The 15,990-nt window shown below is 29.1% G+C and overlaps 1 protein-coding gene and 1 long non-coding RNA gene across 2 annotated transcripts in view; one reads left to right on the top strand and one right to left on the bottom strand.

Moving 5' to 3' along the window:
• LOC139986416 (probable hydroxyacid-oxoacid transhydrogenase, mitochondrial) overlaps nt 1-15,990 on the top strand; it is a 163,021-nt gene that overhangs the window by 113,931 nt on the left and 33,100 nt on the right. The gene's annotated exons all lie outside the window — the stretch shown is intronic.
• LOC139986355 (uncharacterized) lies at nt 13,477-15,293 on the bottom strand. The gene is made up of 3 exons (XR_011799625.1): nt 15,110-15,293; nt 14,225-14,292; nt 13,477-13,990 (listed from the first exon to the last, which is right to left on the bottom strand). It is a non-coding gene; the product is annotated as an uncharacterized lncRNA (long non-coding RNA).

Genomic DNA, 15,990 nt, shown 5'->3' with positions numbered 1-15,990 from the left:
AGTGAAATGTAAAATATGATGTATTAACTCAACCGATATTTATAGATAAAGGAAAAATAAAAGAAACAACGAATAATATCGAATTACAAATTCTCATCTTGGAATTTCAAATAACGGGAAAAGATAAGTATGAAGATTCTGCATATACATAGTTGTAAGTAACGATTCACAATAATTCTGATCAATCCATTACCTGGAACACCTTTAATCACTCAATTACTGTTAGCAACCCACGCTATTTGCAAGATTGAAACTGCGTAACCCTAAATCATAATGATTATAACATTCTAACGGTACAATTACATTTGACATTAATGCTAGATATATAGATATATCTATACACACCCTCTTATATATGAATTATTTAGGCCATGTATATTCATAGCTACTTTATTAAAGAAGAGCAACTGAAGGAAACAATAGCTATTTGAACCTAATAAAATAAAATTTCTAAATAAATTTTCTGCACAAATACAAAAATGTACTCAAAAATGCATGCAACTAATGCATAACAAAATTCAATGTCTATTTACATGTGTAGTATCAATCTTTTTAATTTTGCTAAAATTCATAATAAAATCTCAGAAAATAAAGTTAATTGCAGCAATGTAAAATAAGGAAGCAACAGTTTTGTAACTATGAAGTTACACGTTTTCAAATGTGTGAGTGAATAAAATAGTAAAAACTTATATCTAATCTATTATACGTAATCCATTATCTGTAATTTCTTACTTCAGAGAGTGAAACTTATAATATCGTAATTTACACAGATCTTAAATATAGAAATAAATTCATTGTATTGAAAAAAATTTCATGAAAGTAACAAATATAATGACTTATTAATATTAATTATTTATTATTTTATCTATTTTTGCTAAAGAAATCAGTGATATACTCTTAACTACGTAGAGTACAAAATATTCTATTCTAATTCAGTGTAATTATCAGTTACAGGTACAAAATATAACATTCCCAATAATCACCGAAATCATAGCAGAACTTCAAAATCGATTAAAAGGAAAGCGACGCACAGTAATTATCCTAGTAGGATTCATATCATCCACGGGCAAACTTCATAACATCCTACCCAAGATCACACTAAAAATAAACTGCTTCTGCATAAAACATAATTTGCAACGAATGAATCGTAACAGAACGACTTTACGACAAAAAATAGAAAAGACGTTAATTTTTCACACGATCCTCGGTAGTCTTGCTTAGCAATGACTGAGCATTCGAACTTAGGATATTCGATTATCGATTATCACTTATTCATGTCTCCATCATCTCAAGCACTGGTACAGCAGAGAGAATTCTCCAAGGTGGCTTCTGGTCTATGACTTATTGTTAGTCATATCGACCGACACTCGTCGTATATTTTCTGACCCAGAAAGAGATTCTTACGAGCGGAGTCGAGAAACAAGTAGTGGATCGAGTCGACCTAAACGCCTAACACGTCTATTGCTTCACTGCCGGTAAGCATACGCTTATTACAAACCAACGATTAGGGCGTTATTGCAAATCAAACATTGTTACGAAGTGAGGATTCACTAACGAATTGTTTTCACGTCCAATATTTACTCATATTTTTTATTATTATTATTGATACTGAAATGTAAAAGAAAAATCAAAATTTTATAAAGTACTATCACCTGCACGCTGATATTAAATATCTAATCAATCAATGTTTGTTTAGTTTATTTATTTAATTTCCACGTTTAATTTCCAGTGCACATATGTGAAATATATACATACATCTATTTCTTAAAGTACTTATATTTTAAATATTTAATATACATATATTTCATACATTTTATGTCAACACTATTTGATATTTTATAGAAATATTTTTTTATTATTATATATTTACCTTTAAAATGGTGTAATTTATTATCTTTATTACATAGAATAATGTTACTGATAAAATATATCAGTATTATAGAAAAAAAAATAATATAAAACGAGTTAACCACCTTTATTTGCTTTATACTCTTTACTATATTAGTAATAGTTTCACTACTTTAGAAGAAACTTACAAATATCGTATAAATCGCGTATACATACATATATGTAGATGTCCGAATATAAGATTTCTTTTATAGAGAATTGAAGAAATTAAATTCCTCATTACTGTACAACTTCAGAGTTCCTATTATTTAAGATTCACAATTTACATTACGGGCATTTGGTCATAATACAAATACTAATGCAAATACTAATATCGTTTTGCGTTACAACCTTGGCATGTAAAGCAACCAGTAACACAGGTGCGAGCGTGATATAATATCATTTCCTTTAGCATTGCAACCTACGTTTGACTCACGAGATAATCAATTATAATTTCTGTTAAGAGAAAACGAATACAGCAAGTATATATTCACTGACATCTGCTTGTTAATTTAATTGACAGATTATCGGAAGAAAAGGAGAAACAGAAGAAAAATATAGAAATATCTTTTCAAATTATACGACAGAATATTGTAATTCAAAGATTAAATTTTGTAATTGTATTTATTTTTTATTCTAATTTTAGATACTACCTATCTATCAGAGTAAATATAGTAATGCAGCGTAGGTACACATAAACAATATCTAAAGAAGATATTCTTATTCTTCCTAAAAAAGCTCATAAAAAAATTACTTTTGTAAGCTGTTTAAGCACGTAACGTGTGGAGCAATCATACTTTTAGAAGGGTTAGTTATAATACTTACAATCCCATTAAATCTACATGCAACCGATTATACGATAATGAGCATGAGTTTGACAAAGTTAGGGGAACTAGCAATGATTATAGTTTACTATATTACATATCGGGTATAATTTATTGTAGCTTTTTGCTATTTTCAAAATATTTCGAATTAACACTAATAACGTAGACTGTACAAAGTATTTTTTCCATAAAGAAGTTTTTTTTTGTAAAAGAGAACATTTACTAAATTGTGTCTTTTAATCTAATAAACTAAATAAATAAATTTTAAAATCAACCTAATTTCTATATCTTGTACTTTTACAGTAATCGATATATATGAAATGTACTAAACATGATCTTAACTTCGTTCATAATTGCACATCGTTGAAAACAAACTAACCTTAAAAATATCATTTTTATTTAAAAGCGTGTTAAAAGAGAAACTATAATACAAATATAAGTTTCTTCCGCTTTCTTATTTTCTTCTTTCACAGAGTCGCTGGAACTTCTGAATACAGACACAGCTTATATATTTTAGGCGACGTGTAATTGTGAAAGGTTCCTCCTGTGTTACAGCATAATGAAATCGAAATAAAGAAATCGTTGTGAGCACACCTTTACACAGTGTCTTAGAGGGAGGAACCACTTAGGTAGAGCCATAGTAACTCTATAACATAAGCGTGCCAGTTGGTGGCAAATTTGCGGATGCGTGCAATTGGCATTGCCTATGCCCTGCGTATACCTATATGTTGGCAATGGCAAACCGGCTGTCCAATCGGCAGCTATGAAGCAGTTAACTTAATATAGGCGCACTCGGAATGTGTGCCATCGACGACCTCGAGGCCTTCCCTAGGTCAGTGCTAATTCTCCAGAACCGACCACCTCTTCCGAATTTCCGGTCAACCTTCAAGACGTCGCCGACGCTGATCAGAAGCCACTATCCTATTATAACCGATCTCTCTATCTCTCTTTCTCTTTTTCTTTTCTATCTCTCCATCCTATCTCTTCAAAATATGAGCAAAAATTTCTTCTCTAGTAATAACTGTAATTCTATGAATTGATTTTCTATCGATGAAATCCGTATTTCATAGTATTTTATTATTCATTCATATTTTCCTCTGATAAATAGAAGTGGTAACTAAAGTGTAATAATACAGAGCCAACGGTGATTGAAGAAATTTACTTTACACAACGTAAATAGAAATGATAACGCGGAATATAGTGATTCACTGATTCCTGAATTAAAGTTTTATCAACAGTTGTTTATACAATATACGGAAAATATTATGAAAAACGCTTATTCTATAAATATCAAATGAGTTTCAAAACTATTATACAAATATAGGTGTAAATTATTACGTACGTATAAAACTATATATATTCGTTTTTAGAAAATCAATGAAGGTTTTCAGATATTATTTGGAAATATGAAACATGCTATATTAATTTTTCAAATAATTCAATCCTCTGAAAATGTAGATGACGAAACATATATTATATGAAGATATATAAACAGATTTCAACAATTTCTTATTTTCCGATCTTCATTTTCAGTTTAATATTTTTTCACCATAATTAACTTGCAATTCATGTAGCAAGAATATAATATTAGTATTCATAATACCACGGTTAACTGACAATATCGGATATGACGTACTTTTCTTTGCGAATAGCGTCTCTTAGAAATGTATCAGTCTCCAACGCATGAAAAGTCGCGTTGTCTGATTCCAAGAATATTTCGTATTTATCCACCTACCTATTCCTGATATCGATATTACCAGGCAATCGAGGAAATTTGCAGCAACATATTTGCAGTACGAACGGTAACCAATAACGACGAATTGAAGAATGTAATTTTAGTCAAAGAATTTATGAGTAACCAATGAAATTTTAATGAAATCCTACAACAATTTCTATACAAATTCTTTCATTACTATGTAAAATTGTACATATATATGTATATATGATGTTAAATTGGTACAAGAATCGTTTGTTTCCTTTTCTTTGATCGTAGGTGTTTCTTAGTCAAGTTGCGTGTTATAACATCAAGAGGGTCAATTTAGTCGAGACCCATGTTTTCTCAGTAAATAGAATAATTGGATAAAGTGCAGATTTTTATACGTAAAATTCAAGCTAATGTAATGATTCAATAGAGGATTTATAATTCGTAGAAATACACAAATGATAACATGATACAATACTTTTACGCTTATCGTAAATTATTTTCATTCAATCATCGTTTAAGTAAGTATAATTTTATATACGCAAATGCTTACAACACAGTCATTTAATAAAATTCATGAATGAGATTATCTCTTTGTTACGAAGCTTGCAATTCCCTATTTTATGTATATGTATTATCATTTTTGCTCAATATATTTTTACTGAATATACGTGTCATAAAATTGTATTAAGTTATATCGTTATTTCCGGCTTAGTGATTCATAAATCAATATGTATTTTGATATGTTCGAATACTTTACAGCGTTAACGAATCAAGGTGTGATAACAAAAATGAAGATAATACTTCAAGAATATTGCTAAAAGCTGTATTTATAAAAAATTTGGGACATTATTGGTATTATGATAATAATGTTTGAATAATTTATTTTCGAATGATGAAGGTAATATAGAAATATGTCAATTTATTTGAAACTAACTTTCACCTGACAGATCACGTTTATTAAATTATTACACAGCTTAGGCAAAGTCAAAATTATTTTTTATTACTTTCCAATCTCTAACGTGCTACCAATATTTCCTTACTATTAGACATTCTTGACATTCTTAACGAAATTTTATAATAATGAAGTCCCACAATTTATGATATTACTGCCTAATAAAGATATCTGTGAAAAGAATTTTTAAGTAATTATATTACATAATAGAAGATAGTACTAATTTATGTACATAGTCATTTTCTATTTTTGATATGTAATGATGTGCAGAAGTCTTTGATATTCCTTCTAACTAGTTCTGACAGTCTTCTGGATATATACATATGCAAACATACATATGTATGTTGTAATAACTGTTTCCGCCTTTCTACCATAGGTCCAAAAAATTTTTAATTCAATATGAATTAAAATTTCTTTAATGTTTGCTATCGAGAAATATAAACGATTTTATTTATTATAGCATTCATATACTAATTAATTACGCCCAACTACATTAAAAATTGATATCGTTTAGTAGTAAACAATTATTACTGTATTAAAAAATTATTACTGTGAATTCGTAAGTTTATATCATCGTTTACAGAATGTTTTTTAAATAAAATCTAAATTTTTGATACTTTTTAAATTAAAATTAAACTGCAAACTTCTTCTCTTATAAAATTGCTTAATATTTAATCGCGAAGCACGTTGTAATCTAAACTTACTTGTATACATCATCGTACTGATTGCAAGTATCATTTACGTCAAGATTAATGACAAAAACATTACCACATGTACACAAATCATTATTAATCTAAATTATCGATGTTAATGCGAATCGACTTTTACATAATGCAGCGTTCAGTCAATAGAAATTATACTCTTCAATTACAGACACATATGCCATTTCGGTACGAAACATTCCTTAACAACAGATCTAATTACACGACTGGTCAATTAAAAGCAACCAGTGAAACTAAAGCAGCGAATCACGTCGGAGGTTGATACGTTAACTAAATTTTATTAATAGTGTATCTTGATCTTGTTGTCATGCAACAAATATAGGAAAGATTAGCGTGCCTTTTCCTACAGCCTATTTCAAACCTCGGGCCGAGAGAAGACAAATCAAAGGGAAATCTAATCTATCGTCGAAATTGCATTAGTTGTCCGTGGCGGTTGTTATAGATATGTCTTGCGTAACACTGTATCGCAGACATGGTGAGTAAAAGAAACTCGGATAGAACTCTAATTGTAAGCTTTAAAAGGTACCGTAATAATAAAAAAGGGGAAACTGATAAACAGAAAATTAGTAAGGAATTAAGAGAGATAGAGAAAGCAATATAAAAATAGAAGAATAAGTTTCGTTAATGTTATACGTTTCATTATATTCTTATTTGAGTTTCTCGATGCTATATCTACTTTATGAAATAAGCTTTTATAATATGTGTACATATATGTATACATATTCATCATTACACATACAAAAATAAATATATGTATATATATGGCATATTTGTGTTACACACATATTTTACTAATTATATACTTGTTTTCTACGAATATCATTTTTATTGTGTATTCTAATAATTATATATCTTACGTATTAAACTATTTTCTATTTTATGTAATTAGTTTAAATATCTTTATACAAAACAAACTTATACATATAATTTTATATTTTAAACTTTCATAAAATGACATATTTGTGATTTTTCGAATTTCAAACGTATCAGTAGTATATTGCGATTTTGCGACGTTTTGTGAACATTGCAAAATAAATTTTGAACGATTGAGGCCCGAAGCATCAGAAATCACAAGTATGTTATGTAATTATTTTCTATGAAATTAATATAAAAGATAATTTTCAAAAGTAACAAAAATAATAAATTTGAGAAAATGACATACCATTAACTGGGAACAAGAACATGGCAATTTCCATCTTTTTATTCCCTATATTACTTTTACTTCCGGATTTGTACTATTCACTCTGATGTTTAAATATCTGTACTTGCAATTAGACTATATGAATTATTGTATTTAATATAAGAAACAATACTATTGACTTAACAACAATCTTCCGTGTATGCGTCATGCAGGTAAGATTATTTCACTTAGTATAAACATTTCAAGGATTTCGACTTTCTCCTTAAACATTTCTCGCGACATATTTTATCGTGTTGCTAACCGAAAATTTGTAAGTGTATCGCTTACTGCTTTTACTTGTATGAATGAAGGCAGAATTATAATGATAATGCAATTGCAGTTTTCTACAAAGAGAAAATTTAGCATTAAAATAAACTATTTATATAGATATATTTTACATGGAAAATGTTTATGACACCCTACTCCCTACAACTATGCATTTTATTCATAAAAATTATAATAATACTATGAAAAAATACGTAAAATGAATCTCCGTAAAAAATGTATCGTATTCTAAGGGTTTATGTCATAGAAATGAATAAAACATTAATAAACTAAAATTAAATAACAATCTAGGAAAGAGAAAAATGTATATTATCTAAGAAACTTCATAAATGTTCATTTTCATGCGTTTTTACATATTTCCATAATTCGCTCACACGTGTACATTTCACTACAAAACTAGAAGAAAAGAATTATAAAATTGCTTTTCGTGAGATACTAATTATAAAGCTTCACTTAGTAAAGCAAACACTAATTGATAGAGAAGATTTAATATCCCGTAAAAGAAAAAAGATAACTTTAATCTTTCCATAATACAAAAGAAACATAGAAGATACAATGCTACAACGATACAATAGTTTTATTTTTTAGAACTTTCCATTACACGGCCATGATCATTCTGATTTAATGAATTCTCCAAAAAGAGAAATAAATTATTACTTACTTCTATCGGATATCGCGGCGTGATTAGGGTGCAGAACAAAATACAGCTACATGGTGCAAAAGCCTTCGAAGCTCCTTCTAACACGCCCAAAGATGGTACCATTACTTGAACCCGAAATTATAAACAATCAATCAGTACCGTGCTAACCACCTTATAATATATTATGAGGAAACGAGTAATTTAATTCTGAAGAAAAAATTTCTTTTAGATATACTTTACACATTGATTTTAATATCAAATTACAGTTAAATAAAATAAACAGATAAACAAATCCAAAATCTAAAGTTGTGAGCTTTTACATGTTTTGTCACTTGGTTGCTGACAATTCCAATAATTGATGTCGTAACGTCTACTTAGATACTTGGAAGTATGTGCCGTCTGATAAAATGGTCCACGCGAAGGTATTACGTTACGCCCACGTAATAAACGGCGTTAACGCGAGAATGTTAAGAGCTAATGGACCAACTTCCCGGACACGACGAGTTTCAACGGCCGCGGTCGTAGCGAATCCTCTGGCAATGACATTGCCGTCTGTCACGTCGTCGACGCCGAACAATTCCTCGTTATCATTTTACTGTGGTAACTATTTATATCATTGAAACCATAATATTTCTTTGCACTCTTATTTGTCAGCAATGAAAACAATCTTTTTCTGTTGACATAGCACTATAACTAGCAATCATTTTCCTCACAAATTGAACAAGCCCATGACTTACAATTTTACTATCACTTACCTTATTTATTCGTAAACTAGAAAATAGTTTTCTAACGACTTTTGTATGATTTTCACTAAATTTCGAGATTGTATGTCTTAAAAACTGTATGAAAGTGTACGGCAGTGTAATAGGTCAAAGGTGTTCTTAATATGACTTTACCTGCTGATATCATTCGATAGCTCATCATCGTACACTAATTTTCAAGCTTCTACCTCGATCAGAAAGCTAATTACAGAATAAATTCTGATTGTCGATTTTTACCTTACTTTGCCTATTTAATGGTATGCAAAAATCTTGAGAAAATTCGGAAAGATCGTAGAGACAGTAATCTGAGCTAGAGAATCTTTTTAGATTTTTCTTTGCAAATTCTAAGTATACGAAATAGAAAACTAAAAATGCTGGAAAATACAGCTTTCGCATTGAAGTTTTAGAACGATCATCTTTTTATTTCTACAGTAGCGGTATATTAACATGATTATTATCTTCAAGCTTCTTCGGAATTTTTGATAGAATTCACCATAATTAAAATGATAAAAAACCGGCTTCCACGAGGTGTTTCGAGCAAAAACGTGATCAATACTTTCGATTTTTGCATTTTTTTTTTTTATACACTTGAATATATTACATGATTTTTAACATTCTTGCATTCGAAAGGATATTTATATAAATGAAAGAAATTAAGCTGGTTTAATCAATCGAAAATGTATCCACTTGAAGTTGTATCTAGGAAAGTACATTAGTTGAGATATCCGACTGCGGAACCGCTATGAACTTTTTTCCTCTTAGATTCGATGCAAAGCATCCCAATAAATCTCTTAGGAAATATGTATCTATATTTAACACGATGAGTCATGACCTTAGTCGATAAGAACATTTCCATTCTTCTGTGTATTGAATCGCAAAATATTGTACAATAAACCGTCGTACGAATTGAATTACTTAATCTATTCATGAAACATAGAGCGAAAAGGTATTAAATTTGTTTCTTGACTTTCTCGAGCATCGTGACATTTCGTCATACAATAATTGATATTAAATGTATATTGAATGTAATTTGATTCTCTACACGTAACTTTAAATGTATAGAATTACATTACAAATGTAAGACATCGTAAGATCTTTTGATTCCAGGAATCAAATATCTGAGGATTCGTTGAACAATTAGAATAGCATATGATGCATAAAATTAAAAGCATATAGTTAAGATAGTTGTATTTGTTGAATGATACAGAATGTCCATTTAAATCGAACATCTAAATAAGAAATAGACCGTGGATGATTATGTATCTATAAGATATTTATAAACACATATATGTATGGAATGCTACATGAAATATTCAAAAATATATAATATATCGAAAATAAAATACCCATTGTAATATTTATTTGATAAAACAAACTTTTGCTTCAGTTCCATTTTTTGAGTTGTGTATATTCATAGAGCTAGATACATAAACAACCGCCATCTAATGAGAGAAAACGAATAATTGTAAGAGGGATTTAAATGATTTCAAAGGGTGTATTTGATAGTAATAAAAAAGAGCCCAAAGTCGTCTTAAAGGTTGCTCCAAAATTATCGAAAATTATTTTTTTACATATTAACATCTATTTTGTTTAACAAATGCTTTGTTCTCTAAATTTTGCTGTATTACAATGTTCTCAGATGGCTGTGATTCGAACAGTGTAACGATATAATTCAAATATTTGGAAAAATGATATTAGATTGATGAAAAATTGCGTGGAAGTTTACTGATGACAAAATATATCATTATAGTGAAGAAGGAAAAATAAGTATCTATATATCAAGTGCATTATCGTCATCGTCTTCATAATTTGAAAACAAGATGAGGAGCACCAAACTCAAACTAAAGGTATTGTGTATGTCGACAAGATACTCTCATAACTTTAAGAAATGAAAACAGAAGACAAGTATGAGAAAAGCTTTAATATTGAAACTTAATTATCGAAAATTATGTGCACAAAGAATAATTTTAATATTATAATACGGAAAAAACGTTTTGATTTATTAAAATCATTATTAAAATAATATAAACAATAAGCAGACTAAAAAATTGATGAAAGCCATCCTAAACCATCAGAAATAATACGGTCTTTTAAAGAGCAATACAAAAGTGGTACGAAACAGGGAAGACAATAAGCTCATAGTTGCGAAGAAGAGATAATCTTCCATGAATGGTAAATGAATCATGTCACCAATTAATATAGTATGATCAGTAAAATGTATCGTCGTATCTTGTTTTCTTTTGCTATTTTTTACACTTAATCATTCTTTCAATGGAATAAACACAAAAATTTTATTGCAATTGCCAATCAGTTAACTTTATATATTTAGAAGATTAAAAAAACTATAAAAAATTTCTTTGAATATTTTTTTCTTCCTGTTTCATATATTTTATTTACATATTAGTTCAAATGCAAAACATTCACGTGATATATGTAAATTATTTATAGTTAATCATTAACCCAAACTAAATCAAGCCGAAATTAGTCGGTTAAAATGATTACATATTTACTCCTCGATACGTTTACCGACCAAGTTAATTTAAATTAACGTTGTGCTGTAATAATATAGAGTTATAGGATACATTGTTTATCGTATACGATTACAGGAAATATATAAGTTGGCCTACTTTGTAGCGATATTCAGGGAGAAGCAGGGTTTGAAAAGAATCCATAATGACAGTTGAATTGAAATTGATCTGACGTTAAACGGAACCCTTGGTGAAACTTGTCACGTTAGATTAAGCTTTAGAATTATGGATATTGTTAACTAACAAGAACATTAGCTTCAGCGATACCCGCGCTGGAAACGATGATTTGCGAATACACATTCTAACATATCCATCCGTAAAAAATACAAGCGGTATTACACAGTTCTATTGTAAAGTGATCCACCGTATCTGTGACCACTGTCTGAGGCCAGGTGTTTGTAAGTAATCCATTCTCAGACAAAAGTGCAAAATTCAACCATTCAACCACTCGAAAGAGACAAACTGAAATTGATCCTCGATTAGTCACGATATTTATTATTTTGGTTAACATGAATCTGTTACCAATGATATAAACGTTATTTTAAGAAATGCTGTAATTTTGCACTTTTTTTCGTTGAATATGCGTGTTCCACTGCAAGCCTAAATATAAATTGCGTTATCTGATAAGAATCCTCACGATATCATATACAAACTAGATAAAAATCTTTTCCTACTTGGCGCTCATATGACGAAAGAATACCAAGGATAATGATACTTTATCGAAAAGTTAACTTTAAGACTAATTCATTTCAACATACTGTACAATGCAATGTAATATGCATTAAAACTATTTTTAATTTGCCTTCCTTGTGTTGAATTCAAATACTTGTTAATGCTTTAACATCGAAAATTTAGATCGTTATAAAAATACTTATGTTAACATAATAACGTTCTACTGAATATAGAGAATATTAATAATATTAATACAGATTAAATGTCAATAAGGAATCTATGATATTAATTTCATTAACCTTATCGAAATCAAAGCATAAATAAGATACGGATTAGATGTATGGTGGTAGATAGGTCTGCATAAGGTGTTTGAGACTCAAATGGGAATTTGTGTCATATGTTCTGAAATACCGATCGTGCAAAAAGTCAGAAGTGTTGTTATGCCATTGACTAAGGATTGGATAGACGTGACATTAAATGGGACTTTGTGTCTCACGTTCTGGAATACCGACTTCGAAAAAGATCAGAATGTTTCTTGCGCCCTCTAAAATTTGCTACGAGGAGCACAGAAATTATGTACATTCAATTCAATTTTCAACTGCAATTTAAATTCAACTCAAATGAAAACGAAACCACTAGCTATGAAAAGATCCTCATCTGTTAAAAGTATAAACGCACGGGTGGTATCTAATCATATTTTTAATGATTCATAAAAGAAAATTACGACATTAGTTACGGCTGGAATTAAAATTAAATTTTATTACAAAATTGTGAAGAATACAATTACAATACGAATACTTCTACATTCATGCTAGCACAGAATTAAATGTAGAATTTAATATATTGTAGGCTAAACTTCAAGAAATATAATGCTAACTTTTGAAATTTTTATGGATGATATTTTATACTACCATATTATCGTGATATTGAGCATGATGACATACTGTTGGTGAAACTACATCAGATGATCCAGGAGCTGGAGCGTGCTTCCACAGTTCAGTGAAAGAAAATTGGGCATGATATAGGTGCAACACTATTTTAGAAAACGCGAACATTCATCAACGCAACTCTAACTAGAAAACTGATTAAAACAATCGCAATGGAAGGACGCAACACTAATTTTTAAAATAAAAATAAAATTACCATCCATATACGAAGAAAAAGCTAATTCAAATATTGTACTAGTAAAAATCGCAATACTATGAAATTAATAAAACGTTAGCGTTTCTAAAACCAAAAGAAGCAAGAGAAACTTCAACATGTATTAACTCTCTACAAAATTCTGACAATTCATAATCAAAGTTGCTAAAGACAATCGCGATGTCATAATTCGCAACACTAAAATATACACGAATATCATTTTTTCGCAGCACTAAGATATCATTTTATCAGAACTCTAATTCAAGAACTCTAATTAATTTCTCGCAACACTAGTAAAAAGACCGCGACTTGCCCGATGTAATGGAGGGACGACATATAGTATATCGGTAAAAAAAAAAAAAAAAATACTACAACTACAAATACTAAAACCAAGGATAATGGCAAGATAGTAACGAGAATGGCTTTCCATTCTCCGGGTGATCCAGAAGATAGAAAACCATTAGTAGTTGCCATTTTCTATGGCAAATTTGCCGGGGCAGTTACCCGTATCGATTTGGACCTTTCATCCTATGACATCCTATGAGTAACCAGAGGAACAAAAATGCATGTGACTCACAATTAAATGCGAAGAGCGTTGTCAACGATATTGTTGTGCCTCAAGGGAAATTAACACCAAGCCATCATCAAATCTAAATCATCGAATTCAATAGAAGAAGTGAAGACTGGAAAAGGCCTAATAAAGCATAAAATATTATATTCTCAATGACAGTGCTAATTATTTTGAAAGTTTGAAATAATAAAAGACTGATCTCCATTGAATAGAAAATTTTAATGATAATATTCAATTCAAGAATGAAAGGTTTGCACTTGTCAAATTTCCAATCAGATTCTACTTTTTAATTAATAATAATTATTGTAAAACACAAGGAATAGAATTAAATGAAGTACAAAATAAGAAGATACTTACATGTTTTACTTTTAAAGCACCATTAGGTCCTTTCCGAGGGTCGGAAAGAAAAGGAAAGAGTGACATTCCTTTAACAAATAATGAATTATTATAATTTGTTCTCAGAAACAATAATCATTGTTCGAACAATTTGAGATAATAAAGTATGAAATTCTACGAAAACTTAGAACTTTAATAGCAAAAAAATTCTGATTGTAATAAATTCTAATTTCTATAAAAATTGGAACTCTAATATATAAATTTAAAACCAGGCTTTATTTTTTAATGAATAGATAATAATTACAGCAAAATATAAGAATATACAAAAATTCTTACATGCTTAAAACAGAAGCCTTAATTCATTTCGACGACGAGTACATTTCTTTTATTCTAGTAGGAAAAACGAAAAATCGCAATAAATTGTATTAGATTACGAATATAAAGTTAATCAAATTAAGATTCTCACCATTTTGAAGCAATAATTTGGTGTCATATATTAAATTTTCCATATTTTTGACGAACCCTATACAGTTGCTTCCTTTTCTCGATATGACGCCGCGCTAAATGATGTAATTTCAAATTTTAATCTCAAAATTTACCACCAGGGTGCACTTAGTTCAAGAACGTAACACGTTCTATTAGTATCCGGATATTGTGTGATTTTTTTTAAATTTATTTCAATATTCGTCTGTTTACATGGAAATATGATAAATCACTATAAATTGTGTTAACATATTGCAGAATAATCGTTTTTCCTGTTCTTTTCTAAAAGACAACGATGAAAATATGAAAATTTTCGTCATCGGCCTCAAGCATTGGAATAAACATGACAATTCTCAGAAACATGATTCGTCCTTAATATGTTAATAACTGTGAATACGAAACGATTTAAATTAAGTTTCTCACCGTTTTGAAGCAATGACATGTCGATGTGTATTAAATTTTTCACACTTATAACAAACTCTCTGTGGTTGCTTCGACCTTTCAGTATAACACCGCGCGAAATGATGTAATTTCAATTTCTAATTCCTATTTCTGCCACCAGGGCGCAGATGATTCAGGTACGTATTATATTATTATCAGTTATTTAATAAATAAATTAATTTAAGTCATTTAAACAGTATATATGGCTGTTACAAACAGAAGAAGAGGATTTACTTGTGTTGATTTTATTAACTTCGGCGGTTAAATGTAACATGATTCCACTAACCGCTCTAAAACATAGATGGCATAACAAAACCTGTAATTTTTGCACGATCGATATTTCAGAACACACAAAATTCCATGATACTGTTAGATTTATTCTGTCCTTGATCTATTATTACATTTGTTACTGATACATACATAATATAAACAAGAGAGTATTTAAGTAGTAAAATAATTTTATGCTTCTATTGTATCTTATCCAAATAATTTTGTGAAGTTCTATTTTTCGCACTTATCTTATATATAATGTACAAGAATGCATAATAAAAATGTTTACTATATAATGAAACAATCATTTTTCGTTAAATTATTGCACTACTTAAATGTTAATTTTCATGTTTAAAGTTATCATTTAACATAATTAGCATTATATACATACATTTTGTTGTTTGTATATATATTTTTAAAAAATTAAAATCTCATTTAATTTCTTCTATGATTTTTTAGTTTTCTGATGCAAACATTTAATTATAAGGAATATTATTTTTACGCTCTTATGAAAATAAATACATAATAAAATGTAATGTTTAATAAAAGATTTTCCAATAAAAATGATTAAATTAGTATTTAGTTAACAAAAA

Source organism: Bombus fervidus, chromosome 4, assembly GCF_041682495.2.
Source record: "Bombus fervidus isolate BK054 chromosome 4, iyBomFerv1, whole genome shotgun sequence".
In the NCBI taxonomy this organism is placed as follows: domain Eukaryota; kingdom Metazoa; phylum Arthropoda; class Insecta; order Hymenoptera; family Apidae; genus Bombus; species Bombus fervidus.
This window is presented reverse-complemented; position numbering and strand designations above follow the sequence as displayed.